This window comes from Mus musculus, chromosome X (genome assembly GCF_000001635.26).
Source record: "Mus musculus strain C57BL/6J chromosome X, GRCm38.p6 C57BL/6J".
NCBI classification, from domain to species: Eukaryota; Metazoa; Chordata; class Mammalia; order Rodentia; family Muridae; genus Mus; species Mus musculus.
The window spans coordinates 91566260-91586783 of NC_000086.7; the positions used below are offsets into that span (position 1 = coordinate 91566260).

The window sequence follows — 20524 nt, forward strand, 5'->3', positions numbered from 1 at the left end:
ATATACAACCTCTTCTTTGGTCAATGGGAGGGAGCCTCTGTAACTTGGCTTCCTAGTTCTTTCGACACAACAATACCATGATAGTAGTGCCCTTGCTCCCAAGTATAATCGAAAAATCCAGACACATCTTGTATATTTCTTGCCCTTGCTATTTCCCCCCAAACATCCTGGTTCTTATTAATGGGAAGTAGTATTTGGAGGTCACGGGGTCATGGGTTACTCATTACTTTGAATTAGTTCTTATTTAATAGTACACAATTTGAACTGGGAGTATTCCTAAGTGATAGGACATTTTGCTAACTAACATGTTCAAGGGCTTGGCTTCCATATTCAGTATTGTATATAACTCTAAACCCAAACTAAATATTTTTCTTCTTGATAATAATAATGATAGTATTCATCACATAAAATTTGGAAAGATCAGTTTGGATATTAAAATGTGACAAATATCAGTGAGTTTCTCTTCTGAAATTATTTGTCAGCTAGGAAGTTATCAGCTTATGTGTGAGTTCTTATAACATCCCTTTCATTGTAAGATGGCCTCTTTTGGAGGAACATATCAGTTTGAAATTACCTTAACCTCTGAGAGTTTTGAGTGCTTCTAGAAGTCATTGGATAGAATTGATAGGGCAAATTTTATCTGTTGATCATGAACTTTTTAAAGAGTATTATTACTTTGTATATAGCATATAATATATTTACACAATAAACAAAAGGTTCAACATCTTTGTATTGTGAAGATGGATAATTTAGTTAGATAAAATTTCCACTGATAATGTCATAGAAAATATCAGATGATTGAGTCCCAGTTAGAATGGATTTGATGGGGATGTGAGGCCTCACACTCTGGTCTTCAAATTTACTTACCTGCCAAACCTATAAACAGAAAATAGAAAACAATATTTTCTCATATTGTAACACTGGCATTTAAAGTTTTAATTACAAGCTCTATCAGTTATGAAAGCTATACTTGGAAATATTGTCACTTCAGAGTAAACTTTCTGTGTCAATCTAAAACGGTGTGGAATGAAATATAACTTCCATAGTTACTTGGTAACATATCCTCTACTAAGAACAACTGCACATTATTTTAAAAAGTACTTCCATCATTACATGTTCTCTACAATATAATAATTCATTTTTTGAAGAGAATATTTTCCTACTGCATGAATATTGATCTCAGATATATTGTTTGACAACAAATTGTGTGTCTATTTCAAGTATTCAAAATATTTTTCCAGTGGAGGAGGGGCTCACAAGGCTCCACCCTTCCTGAAGATTAAATGAGCTGTTAACTGTTGGTAAGGGCAAGAGCTTAATGGCCCCACCCATCTCTAAAGATTTATAGACAGTTAACTGTTGTTAGTCAGAGGGTCTCATGAGACTCCACCTCTCCCTGAGGACTTCTCTGCAGTTAATAATCACGGGGGAGGGGGAGAAATTTCTATTAGTGGTGTAAATAATAGTTAGCTTAGGCCAGGCTTTCATGGATAACCTTAAATTTCATGATTTTTTTCTTTCCATTTTTTATTAGGTATTTAGCACATTTACATTTCCAATGCTATACCAAAAGTCCCCCATACCCACCCACCCCCACTCCCCTACCCGCCCACTCCCCCTTTTTGGCCCTGGCGTTCCCCTGTTCTAGGGCATATAAAGTTTGTGTGTCCAATGGGCCTCTCTTTCCAGTGATGGCCGACTAGGCCATCTTTTGATACATATGCAGCTAGAGTCAAGAGCTCCGGGGTACTGGTTAGTTCATAATGTTGTTCCACCTATAGGGTTGCAGATCCCTTTAGCTCCTTGGGTTCTTTCTCTAGCTCCTCCATTGGGAGCCCTGTGATCCATCCATTAGCTGACTGTGGGCATCCACTTCTGTGTTTGCTAGGCCCCGGCATAGTCTCACAAGAGACAGCTACATCTGGGTCCTTTCGATAAAATCTTGCTAGTGTATGCAATGGTGTCAGCGTTTGGATGCTGATTATGGGGTGGATCCCTGGATAAGGCAGTCTCTACATGGTCCATCCTTTCATCTCAGCTCCAAACTTTGTCTCTGTAACTCCTTCCAAGGGTGTTTTGTTCCCACTTCTAAGGAGGGGCATAGTGTCCACACTTCAGTCTTCATTTTTCTTGAGTTTCATGTGTTTAGGAAATTGTATCTTATATCTTGGGTATCCTAGGTTTTGGGCTAATATCCACTTATCAGTGAGTACATATTGTGTGAGTTCCTTTGTGAATGTGTTGCCTCACTTAGGATGATGCCCTCCAGGTCCATCCATTTGGCTAGGAATTTCATAAATTCATTCTTTTTAATAGCTGAGTAGTACTCCATTGTGTAGATGTACCACATTTTCTGTATCCATTCCTCTGTTGAGGGGCATCTGGGTTCTTTCCAGCTTCTGGCTATTATAAATAAGGCTGCTATGAACATAGTGGAGCATGTGTCCTTCTTACCAGTTGGGGCATCTTCTGGATATATGCCCAGGAGAGGTATTGCTGGATCCTCCGGTAGTACTATGTCCAATTTTCTGAGGAACCGCCAGACTGATTTCCTGAGTGGTTGTACAAGCCTGCAATCCCACCAACAATGGAGGAGTGTTCCTCTTTCTCCACATCCACGCCAGCATCTGCTGTCACCTGAATTTTTGATCTTAGCCATTCTGACTGGTGTGAGGTGGAATCTCAGGGTTGTTTTGATTTGCATTTCATCATGGATAACCTTAAATTTCATGATTAACAACAACAAAAAGGCTATCTGTTCAGCACTCGGGAGGCAGGGGCAGGCAGATTTCTGAGTTCAAGACCAGTGTGGTCTACAAAGTGAGTTCCAGAACAGCCAGGGCTATACAGAGAAACCCTGTCTTGAAAAACAAAACAAAACAAAACAAAACAACAATAAAACAAAAAATGTCATATGTAGATGATAAATGAATGCTAGGGAACCATGAAAGGGTATTAGGTGGTGAATACTACCAAAGTATATTATATACATGTATGCAAAGGTCACAATGAAACCTATTTTCATGTATGACTAATATACACTAATAGTTTTTCCCTGTAATCATGAGAAATGTTAGTAAGTTGATTTCAGACAGTTATATAGTTGGCCAAATTAGATAATTAAAAACAAATAATTTGAAAAATTTGATAAAATTAAAAAAAACAGTATTATACTGTGAGAGCTGGAGAGATGGCTCACTGTTTAAGAGCACTTGTTGCTTTTACAGAGGACCCAGGTTCAGTTTCTAGCACTCACATGATGCCTAATTATCTGTAACTCTAGTTAAAGTAGAACTGATGCCCTCTTCTGACCTATACAGGCACTAGGCATGCACGTGATACATACATGCAGGAAAATACTCACACATGTAAAAACTAAATCTTTTAAAATATCATATTGGGAAAGCATTTCAATAAGATCATACCTTTTCTCTTCATTTTTTGTCTTAAAAACAAACTTTATTCATTTCAAGAATGAGACAGATATGGAAAGAGATAAGTAGGGATAAATATCATCAAAATACAATAAATAAAATTATCAAATAATTAACAAAAATATTTTAAAAGCAAGACAGAATTAGTCATCTATCATATGACTAGTTTTCATTTCTTACATAATTGAGCTCTTAGTAGACTGTTGCGTACTATCAAAAAATGGAGTTTGGAGGCTGGCTAGAGAGATGTCTCGGTGCTAACAGCATATATTTTCTTGCTGAGGACCTGAGTTTAATTCTGAGCACTCACATCAGGCAGCTCACAACTACTATGAACCAGGTTTAGTGGCTAGCACCTTTTTAACATGGGGCACATGCACGCACACACACTTGAGAAAATATGAAAATTTTAAGAACAATTGTAGATGGAACATTTTTCTTGAGCTGAGCATGATGATATAAATGTATAATCTCAGCATTGATGACGTAGTGGCAAGAGCATTGTGAGTTCTAGGACAAAGATCCTGTCTTACAAAACAAACCTAACCATACACACAAAAAACTGGATTTTTTGTTTATATTACTTAATTCTCTGCCTTATCCTCTTGTTAGATGTACAAATGCATGGTAATTTATCATAAAACTATAACTGTTAATTAGGTTTGGTGACCCAGGCCTATAGCTCCAGGTACTCGGGCAGCTGAGCTAGAAAAATTATCAATTCAGAGATTTCCTAGTTCAAGACCAGCACTGGCAAGTTACTGAAATGGAATTTCAAGTATAAAGTAAGGACCTGTGTGGTGGGAAAGAGTTTACATGGCTCCATTCATCTAAAGATTTATAGACAGTTAACTGTTATTAGGGGAGAGGCTCATGGTGCATAATTCTCCCTGAGAATCTCTATGCAATTAATGATTGATGAGGGAGAGAGAGAAATTACCTTTAGTGGTGTACCAAATAGTACTGGCAAACCTTTAATCCCAGTGCTCCCAGAGGCACGAGCAGAAGGAACTCTGTGGGTCTCTGGTCAGCTTGCTCTACATATCAAGTTCCAGGACAGTCAAGGCTACATAGTGAGACCCTGTCTTTCAAAACAGTGAAAAACAGTTAGGACACAGTTTGGTGATAAAGTGCTTGCCTGGCATCCACAAGGATAATGGATACCCAGTACTGCAAATAAACAAAGGAACTAAGAAATATCAAACAGCTGACAACTCCATTTCTGATCCTCATTTAATTTTGCTGAAAGCAAAGACTTGAAGTAACTTTCCTTGAAAAGCAATGTGTTACTGTGCTTTGAAGATCTGTTATTTTCCATTCACTAATACCAGTGTGCACTGTATTTAAAAATATCCCTTTTTGGTGTCCTGTACCTTTTACATTGGGGATAACTTCTCCTAGTAAATTTAGGAAGGCCAATTGTGAAAGGGTAAGAAGACATGGAAACCTGTTCCTTCATGTGGATGTGCTTTGGAAAGGTTAATATTAGAAAAGCGTGTGTTTCTTTAAGTGCTTCCCAACCACTAGAGATTCCTCTGTTGAGAACTCTCTGTTTTCCTCTGTACCCTACTTTTAAATTGGCTTGTTTGTTTTTTGGAGTCTAGCACTTTAATTCTTTATATACTTTGAATACTAGCCCTCAATTAGTTACAGAGGAGGCTATTTCCTACTTTCTCCTCCACTAGATTCAGTGTATCTGGTTTATGTTGAGGTCCCTGATCCACTTGGATTAGAGCTTTGTGCAAGGTGATAAATATGGATCACATTGCATTCTTCTACATGGAGACTGCCAGTTAACCAGCGCCATTTGTTGAAGATGCTTTCTTTTTTTCACTGATTGGTTTTGGCAACTTTGTCCAAGATCAAGTGTGCATAGATGTTTGGGTTTATTTCTGGGAATTTGATTCTATTTTATTGATCAAAACAAAATAAAAACAAAAACAAAACAAGAAAAAAACAAAAGTTCAAAACAACAAAAAAAAACGTTTTGAATTTCCATTTGCTTCCATGTACTGCTTCGAAGGTCCTTACCTTATTCTGCATATTAATGTCACTTTTTTTGGGATTTTATGGTCTTGAATGTAGATTCCAAATTTCACTGTGAGAAGAAACAAACATAATTCCTGTGGCCACAAGTATAAGAATAAGCATAAGAATAAAGAGAATAAAATTGCCATATACAAAATTAAGAGGAGAGAAACTGTTTGCTAATTAATATTTGACTTATAATTTGTTTGATACTTGTACTGGCTAGTGTTGTGTCAACTTGACACAGCTGGAGTTATGACAGAGAAAGGAGCTTCAGTTGAGGAAATGCCTCCATGAGATACAACTGTAAGGCATTTTCTCATTTAGTGATCAAGGGGAAAAGGCCCCTTGTGGACAGGGCCATCTCTGGGCTGGCAGTCTTGGTTCTATTAGAAAGCAGGCTGAGCAAGACAAGGGAAGCAAGCCAGTAAAGAACATCCTTCTATCGCCTCTGCATCAGCTCCTGCTTCCTGACCTGTTTGAGTTCCAGTCCTGACTTCCTTGGTGATGAACAGCAGTATGGAAGTATAAGCCAAATAAACGCTTTCCTCCCCAACTTGTTTCTTGGTCATGATGTTTGTGCAGGAATAGAAACCCTGACTAAGATAATACTTAACCCAAATATATAACTAATGAATATTGTAAGTTGATATTTTGTTACATTATCAACAGCTCTAATGGATGCTGTGACAAAACACCATGATTAGAAGCAACTTGGAGAGAGAAAATGTTTACTTCCCTTGCACTCCCAGTCCACCATCAGAGAAAGTCAGCACAGGATCTCAAAACAGGAAATGATGCAGAGGAAATCTCAATTGCAAAAATGGACACACCAAAATTACCTGTAAGTCAGCCTGTGGTGGGTATATTTTTTTGATTGATGATTACAGTATTTGTGCCGGCGTGGGGGGTAGGGCTACCTCATGGTTAGTACCACATTGGCTGGTGGTCCTGGATGGCATAAGAAAACAGTCTGTGCAAGACATGAGGAACAAGAAGACGTGTACTAAGCAGCATTCCTCAACAGCCTCTGCTGCATTTCTGGCTGCCAGGTACTTGGTCTGCTTGAGCTCCTGCCCTGATTCCCCTTTATGAGTAACTTAAGCTGTAAGCTGAAATCAACATTTTCCTCCTCAAGTTACTTCTGGTCAGGGTGCTCTAGCACAGCAAGAGAAATGCTAATAGTAGAGAAGATGGGGGAGGAAAAGCAACAAAATCAACTTTTGGTTGAAAATTTCATAATCTAAAATGAATCTAATGCTGTGCATTCTTATTCAAATAAAAAATGAGTGATGTTACAAGTTATCTCTGGTAATCAAATATAATGTGTGAATTGCTGTTATAGATATTATCTCCTCCCACCACTGGAGAACCATGATGCAGTGTCCTTGAATGAATAACGGGCTTGGGTGTGATGATACATGCTTACACTTCCAATCTTAGGAGGCTGAGGCAGGAGGACTGTGAGTTATGGCTATCCTGGTCCATATAACATGACCCTATCTCAAACAAACAAAACAAGTGATTAAGCTGTGATACATTGATACCTTGTAGTACTACTACTCAAAACAAAGCACAAACCCTCTTTTTACAACTGTGTCTTAAGTGAGTCTCAGAGGACTTGGACTGAGTGAAAAGACTGATGTTGGGTTACAAAGTCAAGTGTTCCCCTGTGTAACAGTTTTGGAACCCCACAGGTACAGTAACAGGAGATTTTCCTAAATCCCAGCACTGTAGAATGGAATAACCATGCTTGCAATAGATAGTAAAAGGGACTCTGATGGATTATTTTCTTTAATAAGTGAGCAATTCATTTTTTTTACATTTTCTCATTTTGTTACTTTATAAGAAACTAATTTATACTTTAGCCCAAATCAGTTAGTGGGTAGAAAGAATACGTAAATATTTGAGAAGTTCAATGATTTATTTAAGTATTTTGCCAAAATTCAACCCTTATATTTTGAAAGAAAGTGTTTACTCTTATTCTTTTGGTAATGTTTTCCTTAGTACCTACATGTGACAAAATGTATCAAACACTACACATTTTGTAATCATGCACATTTAGTTATTTTCTTTTCTAAGATGACACTACCTCCAGAGATGAAAAATAAAAAAAATAAATAGGGCAAAGTCATTGGAAAAGGCAAGTATAATATTTTAAAGTTCCCCATAGAGTGTAGATCATGCTCCTTGCTTTATTGAAAGGATTGCAGGCAGACCAATCCATAACCTAACTTCACCTCTAAAGTCCAAAGTTTTGAAGGGATTAGGCTATCAGCTCCACCTGTTATGTTTTGGTTTGTTTTTTGGTTATAAACACTATTATTTTCCTTGGACTTTATTTTTTTAGACAGGTTCTATTGTTTACAGGCTGCCCTGGAACTTGCTTTGGTCCAGCTGACTCTACATTCCAAGTGTGATTCTGGGATACTAGACATGCAACCAGTTTATGCAATGCTGGGGTTCAAATCTAAGGTTTCATGCATGGTAGACAAGCCAAATCCTGAGCTTCTACTGATATGCTATATTAGGGTATTTTTATTTTCTGAAGGTCTTTTAATTGCTTAATATAGGATAGGGTATAAGAATCCAGTACCCCGCAGAGCTGTGTCTCTAGTAGCATATGTAGCAGAGGATGGCCTAGTTGCATATGTAGCAGAGGATGGCCTACTCGGCCATCAATGGGAGGAGAGGCCCTCAGTCTTGGGAAGATCATAGGCCCCAGTACAGGTGAATGCCAAGGCCTGGAAGCAGTAGTGAGTGAGTTGAGGAGCAGGGCAGGGGGAGTGTATGGGGTTTTGGGGATAATATTTGAAATGTAAATGAAGGAAATATCTAATAAAAATGCCTAAAATTAAATAATAATAACAGAAACACCACTAGTCGGTAGGTGTCCTATAAGTGATGTGCTATTTGTTGGGATGATACTGATGACCCAATATCTTTCATTCTGTAGGTTCTACAGTCCATTTCCTGAAGCAATATCCCTGCACCTTGCAAGAACACCCTGTGGGCTTGGAAAATGGCTTCTACATTTGCTCTACATAAGGACCTGAATTTAAATCCTAAGCATCCACAAGCAGATCCCAGTAATCTAGCATTGTGTTTTGGGGTCAGGCGAATCTCAGAGATTGCCTGGCTGAATTGGCTCTGACCACATCATGAATGAACATGAGCATATGCACCTGCATATTCTCATAGATGCAACCTCCCCACCCATGAAATGTCCCTTTTCATCCTTGGCCTGTGAGATAAAGCATCAGGAGAAGGCCTGTCTTCAGGCTTTCTTCATGCTAGCTCCATCATAATCCTTCATTGTCTGCAGGTCTTAGATTTTCTGGTCTGGTTCCCACCCCTGTAGGAGCCAATACTTCCTGTTTCTTATATACCCATGTTTCTTCCTTTTTCCCCCACCCCTCCGTTCCCAGCCCCCTTTCCCTCCCATTCCTTCCTTCTTTGCTCCTTCAGAGATTCTCATAGACAGATAGTTTTCATATTAGATTGATTTTATTTTATTTTAACCAGAGTGAAAGCACTGTGTAGTACTTATTATATAATGAGACTACACAGTTTGGCACAGCTCAGCTACCAAGCCATTTCACAGATTTCCAGGTCTTTGGTTGGCATGCTGAGTCTACTTGCATTCTTAATCACTTGCTGCTATGTTCGAGCTTCTTCCCAGTACCTGTTGACAGCTCTTTCAACAAACGGCGGTAGTGACCGAATAGTTCTTTCCCCTTGCCTTTATTGGTCCTTTGTTTTTGGTGGTGTAGTTTTCTTAGAAGTCTTTCTTTTAGGCATGCTTGGCAGTGTTTTCTTGCTCTTCTTCTTAGGCTTCTGCACCTGGAAGTTCAACAGAGTAAGGTGACAAGGGCACATCAGTCTTCGAAAAGCTGGAATATGTGAAGGGGATTGTAAGAGACGGACTAAGAAAGGGTTAGGAGTGCTGGGGGAGGGGAAATCACCTGAGAAAGGACTATGCTTACCTTGGGGTTTCTTATCTTCTTGCTACATTTGGAACAGGGCTGACGATGGCAAATCTTCACTGTCTTGGGTTTGGATGCCGAAGTTGATGGCACAACATCCTGTGTCAGATAGTGTGTCTTCTTAGTTGCTTTCACCATCCTGATGCCTTGTGGTGGTCTGGTCCAGAGCTCTCAGAGGCATGGTCTTATGAACGCACCCTGAATAATGGGAGGCCACACCCCTGAATCCTGATTGGTCAGCAAGGTCCTTCTCAGCTAATAGTGGCTGAGGAGCTGCTGTGACATCACAAAGCACCTTGCTGCCTGATGGGAGCAGGCACTAGGGTGGAGATCACTCTGGTTGAGGGAGATGCTATGAAGGCAATAGTGGCTGGATACAGACTCAAGGTTTTTTTCGAAGATCTCCAAGACACTCGTGTCTCCCTTTTTTATATCCCCATCTTCAAGTGTGATAGAACATGTGGCAGTGGGTTTGCCCCTATGAACTCTTCCTGAAACTCCCCCATCCCCATTCATTGATTCATTCTGACATGTCTCCTCCTTAGTTATTAACACTTAGCTAGATTTTGGAATATTATATCTTCCAAATTTAATTCCACATTCTACCAAAATTATTGAAGTATCATTGTATATGTGAATCACCCCATAAATGAAAACAAGAATATATTCATGAATGAATATCTTACTACCTGGTGAATTTAGCATTCAAAACTGACATTTTAGGCTACATAGTGTGATGGCTTGTTTTTTTTAAATCATTTTATTTACATCCCAAATGTTATCCCCACTTTCTGGTCTCCCTGTCACAGAATTCCTGACCCAGTTCCCCCTCCCCTTCTCCTTTGAGAGGGTGCCCCCCTTTGCTGTCCCCCTTCTCTGGGGCATCAAGTATTTATAGGATTAGCCAAATCCTCTCCCACTGAGACAAGACAAGGCAGTCAGTCCTCTGCTACATATGTGCCAGGGGCCTCAGACCAGTGGGTATAAGCTCCATGGTTGGTGGCTTTGTCTCTGGGAGCTACCAGGAGTCTGGTTTAGTTGAGAATGTTGGTCTTCCTATGGGGTTGCCATTCCCTTCAGCTGCTTCAGTCCTTCCCCAAACTCTTCCATAGGGGTCCCTGATTTCAATCTAACCATTAGCTGGCTATAAGTATCTGCATGTGTCTCAGTCATCTGCTGGTAGAGGCTCTTGTCTGAAAGCACAACACAACATCAGTAATAGTGTCCTGCTTTGATGTGTCCCTCTGAGTGAGATGGGTCCTAATTAAGTTGGGCCAGTTACTGATCCACAATTCCCTTCAGTCTCTGCTACATTTTGTTCCTGAATTTCTTTTAGTCAGGAACAACTCTAGGTCAAAAGTTTGAAGATGGGTTGATGTCCTCATCCCTCCACTGGGAGCCCTGTTTAACTACAGAAGGTGAGTTCTTCAGGTTACCTCTCCTCACTTTTGGGCACCCACATTGTGTCCCAGGCACCTCTTACATTCCAGGTCTCTGGAACGTTTTAAAGGTCCCCCACCCTCACTCTACCCCTACCAGGTGTATATTTTCATTCATTCTTCTTGCACCCTGGGCTCCTCTGCTGTCTTCCCCTGTGATGGTTTGTATATGCTTGGCCCCCAGGGAGTGATACTATTAGGAGGTGTGGCCTTGTTGAGTAGATGTATACCACTACACCTGGATTTGGAACTTGCTTTGTTCAAGGCTGACCTTGAATTCAGTGATCTGCTTGCCTCAGTCTTCTAGGATAAAAGGCATGTATTACCTTCCCTGGGCGTAAGTTTTTCATAGCCACTATGCCTCAAGATCTCTGTGTCAAAATCTGGGTCAGAAGCCTGTGTCTTCCAGCTTTAAGATCTGTATCACAGGTGTGCCCTTCATTTCTGGATTTTAGTTCATTACAGATGTAGTCAAGTTGACAACTAGGAATAGCCATCACGCCCTCCATATCTGATCCTGCCCCCCTCCCACCAAGGTTACTCCCTCACACTGCCACCTGTGATTATTTGGTTGTTTCTCCTAAGTGAGATTGAAGCATTCTCACTTGGGCCTTCCTTCTTGCTTGACTTTTTATGGTCTGTGGGGGTGTGTCATGGGTATTCTGTACTTTTGAGATAATATCCACTTAATAGTGAGTACATACTTGGATGTACTTTTGGGTCTGTATTACCTCACTCTGGATGATACTTTCTAGTTCCATCCATTTGTCTGGGAAAGTCATGATATTCTTGTTTTTTAATAGCAAAGTAGTATTCCATTGTGTAAATGAACCACATTTTCTGTACCCATTCTTCAGTTGAGGGACGTCTGTGTTGCTTCTAGTTTCTAGCTATTGTGAATACAGCTGCTATGAACCTGGTGGAGCATGTTTCCCTGGAGTAAGGTGGAGCATCTTCTGGGTATATGCCCAGGAGAGGTATAGTTGGGTCTTCAGGTAGAACTATTTCCAATTTTCTGTCCAATTAAAAGACTATTTTATCTTAGATATAATTGAACATAACTATTACTATTTAGTAATTTATAATGTACAAGGGACCTAACACTCAGTCCACCATGTTTGTTAATTAAACGGAACCTCTTTAATATATCCTTACTTAAAAGACTTATAACTCTACATCTGGCTATGTCTTGGCTTTAGAGTGAATGCCATCTGAAAATTATCCACTGAAAACTGTCCTCTCAAAGTAAAAAGTCTGGGTTGGCTAATAGACTATGTAGTTTTTCAACCCCATTAGAAATCCAAGAATGACTGATATTAACTGAAAATATATAGGAAGCCTAAAACAGCTTCAAATCTTAGCCAATTTATAGAGACTGGTGTTCACCTGGACAGTCTCTCATTTCAACAGGTTGGAGCATTGGACTACAGCCTACTGGCAAAGGTCATTTGACAGACTTAGAGAAACAGAAATAATAAGGACTAGCCTACTCTGTCTTGGCAGAATCAAGTTGTCCTAACCTGTAATTGTGTCCTTTCTTTGGACAGTATTATGTAGGTAGATGAAATGAGGCAATTTTTGCCTAGTGGCTGTTTTGCCACAACTGGAGTAACTCAAAGATGCTCAATTTCTTCTTTGAATCTAAGATAGGGAAAACTTTCAGGAGCATACTGGTTTCAACAGCAAATGAATAAATATCATTAAACGTCACATTCTGTGGATTTCTGACATTTTTGAAAACCAACTATCTATGTGAAGACTGTTGTCTGTTAACTACTCTCAGCCATATCTATTTAAAAGCCTGAAAACACCCTAACAATAAACTCAGAGCCATTAATGTCCTATTTGGCCCTTAACTTACAGGCTTAAACATCTCAGATCTGTTCATAATAAGAGCAAGAGAAAGACTGGGTCTAAGCCCTGTACTTCAAAATTTTTAGTACCAAAGACAAACTATAATAACCAACCCCAGCCCCAAACTTAGGGAACTGGGACAACGACTCTTCATAACTTCTTCAAGCTGAATATGGGCATTCAGGTATTTTTGAAGGGAAGGGGAAGGGCAGGGAAATGGGGGAGTTAGTTGGCCTTAAGAAGGCCACACCAATGATTGTATTAGTCTCTGATATCTGTGTCCTGACTGGAGCCAGATGAAAAATCAAGATATTAGGAGTTCAAGCAGGTCAGTTCAGCATATCTGATGATGAAATTAACTAAGGCTGTATATTCTGTAATATATGAATCTCAAAAAAAATTAGTATCATCAAGATAAACTTTTTGTTTCATTCTCTGGAATCTACTTCTCAGGGGGTCTCCCCCTATCGAATCTGATTCATATAACTCTGGAAGGTGTAAATACCTTAATCACCTTTTAACCAAATCAGCATATCCTTCAACTGATAACCAGGAAAACCTATAGCTTTACCTCTGTACCAGAAGAACAATAATACAACCACAACACTCAACATCACACACATTTTAGCCTATTTAGGCCTTTTTAATTTGTCATGTCAGGATTTAAACCCAAAATTTCCTTGGAGCCCATGTTAAACAAAATATGAGTCTCCTGAAGACTTTATTATACCATCTTTAAAACAATTAATTCATCCTTCTATTTTCCTTTTCACTCCCCTCCCCTCCCCTCCCCTTTCCTTTTATTCCCTCCCCTCCCCTCCCCTCCCCTCCCCTCCCCTCCCCTCCCTCCCCTCCCCTCCCCTCCCCTCCCCTTCTATTCCTCATTCCCTTCCCTTCCCCTCTCTTCCCTTCCCTTCCCTTCCCTTCCCTTCCCTTCCCTTTCCCCATTCATTACCTTCCCTTTCCTTCCCTTTCCCCATTCATTACCTTCCCTTCCCATTCCCCATTCATTTCCTTCCTTTCCCTTCCCTTTCCCCATTCATTTCCTTCCATTCCCTTTCCCTATTCATTTCCTTCTCTTCCCTTCCCTTTCCCCATTCATTTCCTTCCCTTCCCTTCCCTTTCCCCATTCATTTTCTTCACTTCTTTTTACCCATTCATTTCCTTCCCTTTCCGCATTCCTTTCCTCTCCTCTCCTCTCCTCTCCTCTCCTCTCCTCTCCTCTCCTCTCCTCTCCTCTCCTCTCCTTTCCTTTCCTTTCCTTCCTTTTTCCTTTCCTTTTTCCTTTCATTTCCTTTTTCCTTTCATTTCCTTTTTCCTTTCATTTCCTTTTTCCTTTCCTTTCCTTTTTCCTTTCCTTTCCTTTCCTTTCCTTTCCTTTCCTTTCCTTTCCTTTCCTTTCCTTTCCTTTCCTTTCCTTTCCAAACCTGTTTATAAGAAGTAGCTTGTCAAACCAGGATTTAAACCCAAAATTTCCATGGAGTGCACATTAAACAGAATATGAGTATCACTTAAGACTTGTTAGGACACCTTTAGCCACAGGCATTTATTTAATTAATATCCATTACAATATCTATCTCTTATGCTCTCTACCTGGAGCCACAGACTTCTATTAATTATTACCTGTTCATAGCAGGTGATTATCACTTTTCTCTCTACTTGGAGTCAGTGATTAATATTTCATATTTGGTTCTGAACCACAAGAAAATTTTCCCAACTTAAAGTACTAAACCTGCTTATAAGAGGCAGCTTGTCTGGAGGTTCCTCAGAAAATTGGACATTGTACTACCAGAGGATCCTGCAATATCTCTCCTGGGCATATATCCTGAAGATGTTCCAACTAGTAAGAAAGACACATGCTCCACTATGTTCATAGCAGCCTTATTTATAATAGCCAGAAGCTGGAAAGAAACCATATGCCCCTCAACAGAGGAATGGATACAAAAAAATGTGGTACATTTACACAATGGAGTACTACTCAGCTATTAAAAAGAATGAATTTATAAAATTCCTAGGAAAATGTTTGGACCTGGAGGGCACCATCCTGAGTGAGGTAATCCAATCACAAAAGAACTCAAATGATATGTACTTACTGATAAGTGGATATTAGCCCAGAAACTTAGAGTACCCAAGATATAAGATACAATTTGCCAAACACATGAAACTCAAGAAGAACTAAGACCAAAGTGGGGACAGTTTGCCCCTTCTTAGAATTGGGAACAAAACACCAATGGAAGGAGTTACAGGGAAAAAAATTTGAAGCTGAGACAAAAGGATGGACCATTTAGAGACTGACTGCCATATCCAGGGATCCATCCCATAATCAGCCTCCAAACGCTGACACCATTACATACACTAGCGAGATTGTGCTGATAGGACCCTGAAATAGCTGTCTCTTGTGAGACTTGGCCGGGGCCTAGCAAACACATAAGTGGATGCTCACAGTCAGATATTTGAATGGATCACAGGGGCCCCAATGGAGGAGCTAGAGAAAGTACCCAAGGAGCTAAAGGGATCTGCAACCCTATAGGTGGAACAACATTATGAACTAAGCAGTACCCCGGAGCTCTTGACTCTAGCTGCATATGTATCAAAAGATGCCTAGTCGGCCATCACTGGAAAGAGAGGCCTATTGGACATGCAAACTTTCTATGTCCCAGTACAGGGGAATGCCAGGTCCAAAAAGTGGGAGTGGGTCTGTAGGGGAGTGGGGGGAGGGTATGGGGGACTTCTGTGATAGCATTGTAAATGTAAATGAGGAAAATACCTAATAAAAATATTTAAGAAAAAAGAAAACAACATTGGCCTTTAGAAAACAAAACAAAACAAAAACAAAAACAAAACAAAACAAAACAAAACAAACAAACAAACAAAATAAAACAAGTGCAGCTTGTCAAAGTAGGATTTAGACCCATAATTCCCATGGAGCCCACTGTAGACAAAAGTATCCTTTAAGACTCACTAGAGCAATATATCTTTATATCATCTTTATGTATCAAAAGGTTAAATTTCTCTCTTTATATCAGTGAATTACCTGGTCTGGAGCCCTTTTGTACCCTTGTCTCCCAATTCTTTATTCACAGGGAGAAGCTGAGTGCAAAAAGACCCACATTGTCTGTGTCCCTATTTGGAGGTGGGGGAAGCAGAATGGGGAGCTAAGGATATGGGGAAGAAAACACAAAAAGGATCTCTCAGACATAGATGCCTCTCTGCTGTTCTCTGTAGGCCCCTCAAACCCAGTCAGCTTTGAATCCATACAGCTACAGCCTAGGTCACTGCCCAAGCCCCATTCAGGGGTTGGGGCGTAGGCAGTGAATTTTTATCTCAAGTTAGTTGAATTCAAATCAATATTTTGGCCACCATTTTGTTGCATTAAATGTCTCCATCCCAAATATGACCCAGCAATGAAAACAGTTAGTATGATTACATGCTGAGCACGTAGATTGGGCAGATCTACCACTCCACTACCATCTTCCACAGCTTATGAGACCCCTTAGAACTTGCAAAACTCAGGATGTCCTGGTTCTTAATATCTGAGTAGTATTCCATTGTGTAAATGAACCACAATTTCTGTATCCTTTCTTCGGTTGTGATGCATCTAGGTTGTTTCCAGCTTCTGGCTATCATAAATAAGGCTGCTGAGAACAACGTGGACGAGTGCTCCTGTGTCGGGGAGGGGGGGAGCATATTTTGGGTATATTTCTAAGAGTAGTATTGCTAGATCTTCAGGTAAATCTAATTTCTGTTTTCTGAGGAACCTCCAGATTGATTTCCAGAGTGGTTTTACCAGTCTGCAATGCCACCAGCAATGGAGGAGTGTTCCTCTATCTCCACATCCTCACCAACAACTGTTGTCACCTGTGGTTTCAATCTTAGCCATTCTGATTGGTGTAAGGTGGAATCTCAGGGTAGTTGCATCTTTGTGACCAGTAAGGACTTTGAACATTTCTTTACGTGCTTCTCAGCCACGTGTGATTCATCAGTTGTGAAATCTCAGTTTGGTTCTATACCCTAATTTTGGATTTTTTTAAAAAATATATTTATTTATTTATTTATTTAGTTAGTTAGTTAGTTAGTTGTGGTTACCATCTTGAGTTCTTTATATATTTTGGATATTAGCCCTCTATTGGGTGTGGGGTTAGTGGAGATTATTTTTCCAATTAGTAGGTTGCTTATTTGTCTTATTGACTATGTCCTTCCAGAAGCTTTCCAAAGTTTCATCAGGTCCCATCTATCAATTCTTGATCTTAGAGTTTGATCCATTGGAGTTCTGATTAGAAAATTTCCTCCTGTGCCAATGAGTTCAAGAATCTCACTTTGTCTTCTATTAGATTCAGTGTATCTGGTTTTATGTTGCGGTCCTTGACCTACTTGTATTTGAGCTTTGTGCAAGGCAACAAATATGGGTCTATTTTCATTTTTTTCTACATACCAACAGCCAGTTATACAAGCACCATATATTTCAGATGCTCTCTCTTTTTCCATTGTCTTATTTTGTCAAAGATCAAGTGTCCATAAGTATGTTATTTTGTATCTGGGTCTTCAATTCTATTCTGTTGATCAATATGTCTGTCTCTGTACCATACCATGGAGTTTTTATTGTTACTGCTCTTTAGTAAAGTTTGAGGTCAGGGATGGTGATTCCCCCAGCTGTTCTTTTATTGTTAAGATATTGTTTTTGTTATTCTGGGTTTTTCCGCCTTTTCAAATGAATTTGAGAATTGCTCTTTCCATGTCTTTGAAGAATTGTGTTGGGATTTTTATGGGGATTGCATTGAAACTCTTGTTTTCCTTTGGTGGTATGGCCATTTTTACTATGTTAATTCTGCCAACCCATGAGTATGGGAGATCTCTCCATTTTCTGATCTTCTTTGATTTCTTTCTTGAGACTCAAAGTTATTGTCATACAGGCCTTTAACTTCTTTGGTTAGGGTTACCCAAAGATATTTTATATTATTTGTGTCAATTTTGAAGGCAATTGTTTCTGTAATTTCTTTATCAGCCTGTTTATCATTTCTATAAAGGGAAGATACTGATTTATTTGAGTTAATTTTATATCCAGTCAATTTTCTGAAGTTGTTTATCAGCTGGAGAAGTTCTCATCTAGAATTTTTGGGATCACTATTATATCATCTGCAAATAGTGATACCTTTATTTCTTCTTTGCCAATTTATATCTACTTGATTTCTTTTTGTTGTCTTATTGTTCTATATAGCACTTCGAGTACTATATTGAATAGATATGGGGAGAGTGGGCATCATTGTCTTGTCCTCGGTTTCAGTGGGATAGCTTCAAGTATGTCTCCATTTAATTTGATATTGGCTGTTGTTTTGCATAAATTGCTTTTATTATGTTTTGGGATTGGCTTTGAATTCCTTATCTCTCAAATACTTTTAACATGAAGGGGTGTTGTATTTTGTCATATGCTTTATCTGCATCTAAGGTGATAATCATGTGATTTTCTTATTTGGGTTTGTTTATACAGTGGATTAATTTAATGAATTTTCATATTCCAAACCAAACTTGCATCCTTGTGATAAAGCCTACTTGATTGTGGTGAATAATGGTTTTGATGTGTTCTTCGATAAGGCTTGTAAGGATTTTACTGAGTATTTCTGCATCAATATTCATAAGCAAGATTGGTCTGAAGTTCTCTTTTTTGGTTGTGTCCTTGTGTGGTTTAGGTATCAGAGTAGTTGTGGCTTCATAGAACAAGTTAGCTTCCATCTCTTTGATTTTATGGAATAGTCTGAGGAAAATTGGTATCAGGTCTTCTTCTAAGGTCTGGTAAAATTCAGCACTAAATCCATATGGCCCTGGGTTTGTTTTGGTTAGGAGGATTTTAAGGACTTCTTCTATTTCCTTGTGCGATATGGGCCTGTTTAGATAGTTTACCTGCTCTTGATTTAACTCTGATGTGTGGCATCTCTCTAGAAAACCATCCATTTCATCTAGATTTTCCAATTTTCTTGAGTATAGGCTTTTATAGTAGGACCTGATGATTTTTTGAGTTTCCACTATTTCTGTTGTTTTGTCTCCCTTTTCAGTTCTGATTTTGTTAATTTGGATACTGCCTCTTGGCCCTTTAGTTAGTTTGACTAGAGGTTTATGTATCTTGTGGATTTTGTCAAAGAACCAGCTTCTGGTTTTGTTGATTCTCTGTACTGTTTGTTTTCCTTGTTTCTCTGTGATTGTATTTAGACCTGAGTTTGACTATATCCTGCCTTCTACTCCTATTTGGTGAGTTTGCTTCTTTTTGTTCTAGAACTCTCAGGTGGTCTGTTAAATTGTTACTGTAAGATCTCTCCAATTTCTTAACCAGAGCACTCAGTGCTATGAACTTTCCTCTTAGCATTGTTTTCATTGTGTCCCATAAGTTTGAGTATGATGTGACAACATTTTCATTAAATTTCAGGAAGTCTCTAATTCCTTTATTTCTTTCCTGATCAAGTTATTGTTGAGTAAAGATTTGTTCAGTTTCACATGTATGTGAGCTTTCTGTAGTTTTTGCTGTTATTGAAGACCAGCCTTAGGTCATGGTGGTATGATAGGTAGTATTTCTATCATCTCATATGGGTGAAGGGTTGTTTGGTGACCAATTATATGGTCGATTTTAGAGAAGGTACAATGAGGTACTAAGAAGAAGTTGTAATCTTTTGTTTTAGGGTAAAATATTCTTTAGATATCTGTTAAGTACATTTGGTTTATAACATCTCTTAGTTTCACTGAGTCTCTGTTTAGTTTCTGTCTCAATGACCTGTCCATTGGTGAGAGTGGGGTGTTAAAGTCTTCCACTCTTATTGTGTGGGGTTCAATGTGTGTTTTGAGCTTTAGTAAAGTTTCTTTTATTAATGTGGGTGCTCTTGCATTTTGGGCACAGAGGCTCTTGGTGGATTTTCCCCTTGATGAATATGAAGTGTCCTTCTTCATCACATCTGATAAATTTTGTTTGAAAGTCTATTTTATTGGATATTAGGATGGCAACTCCTGCTTGTTTTTTGGGACCATTTGCTTAGATGACATTTTTTTCCATTCTTTGCCTCTGAAATAGTACCTGTCTCTGTTATTGAGGTGTGTTTCTTGTATGCAGCAAAATGCTGGATCATGTTTGCATATCCAGTCTCCCAGCTTAAGTCGTTATATAGTTGCATTTACTCAATTAATATTGGGAAATATTAAAGATAGAAGACTGTTGGTTCCTGATATGTGTGTTTTAGTAGGTGGCTTGATGTGCTTGTGGTTCTCCCCTTTTGGAATTTTTTTTTTAATTTTTTTTTTTTTCTGAGGCAGGGTTTCTCTGTGTAGCCCTGGCTGTCCTGGAACTCATTGTGTAGACTAGGCTGGCTTTGAACTCAGAAATCCACGTTCCTCTGCCTTCCAAGTACTGGGATTAAAGGCATGTGCCACCACCGCCGGCATTTTAATTTTTTTTTTTATTAGATACTTTCTTCATTACATTTCAAATGCTATCCCAAAAAGCCCCTTTACCCTTCCCCCACCCGGATCCCCTACCCACAGCCAACTAGGCCATCTTCTGCTTCATATGCAGCTAGAGACATGAGCTCTGGGGGTACTGATTAGTTCATATTGTTGTTCCACCTATATGGTTGCAGGCCCTTTCACCTCCTTTTCAATTTTCTGAAGTTGTTTATCAGCTGGAGAAGTGCTCATCTAGAATTTTTGGGATCACTATTATATCATCTGCAAATAGTGATACCTATATTTCTTCTTTGCCAATTTATATCTACTTGATTTCTTTTTGTTGTCTTATTGTTCTATATAG

At 39.2% G+C, this 20524-nt stretch overlaps 1 pseudogene across 1 annotated transcript; it reads right to left on the reverse strand.

Moving 5' to 3' along the window:
• Positions 1 to 8950: 8950 nt before the first annotated feature.
• On the reverse strand, positions 8951 to 9652 carry 1700084M14Rik (RIKEN cDNA 1700084M14 gene; annotated as a pseudogene). Its single transcript, NR_126536.1, has 2 exons — positions 9449 to 9652; positions 8951 to 9305 (listed from the first exon to the last, which is right to left on the reverse strand). The product of NR_126536.1 is annotated as an RIKEN cDNA 1700084M14 gene (transcript).
• Between the last annotated feature and the right edge of the window lie 10872 nt (positions 9653 to 20524).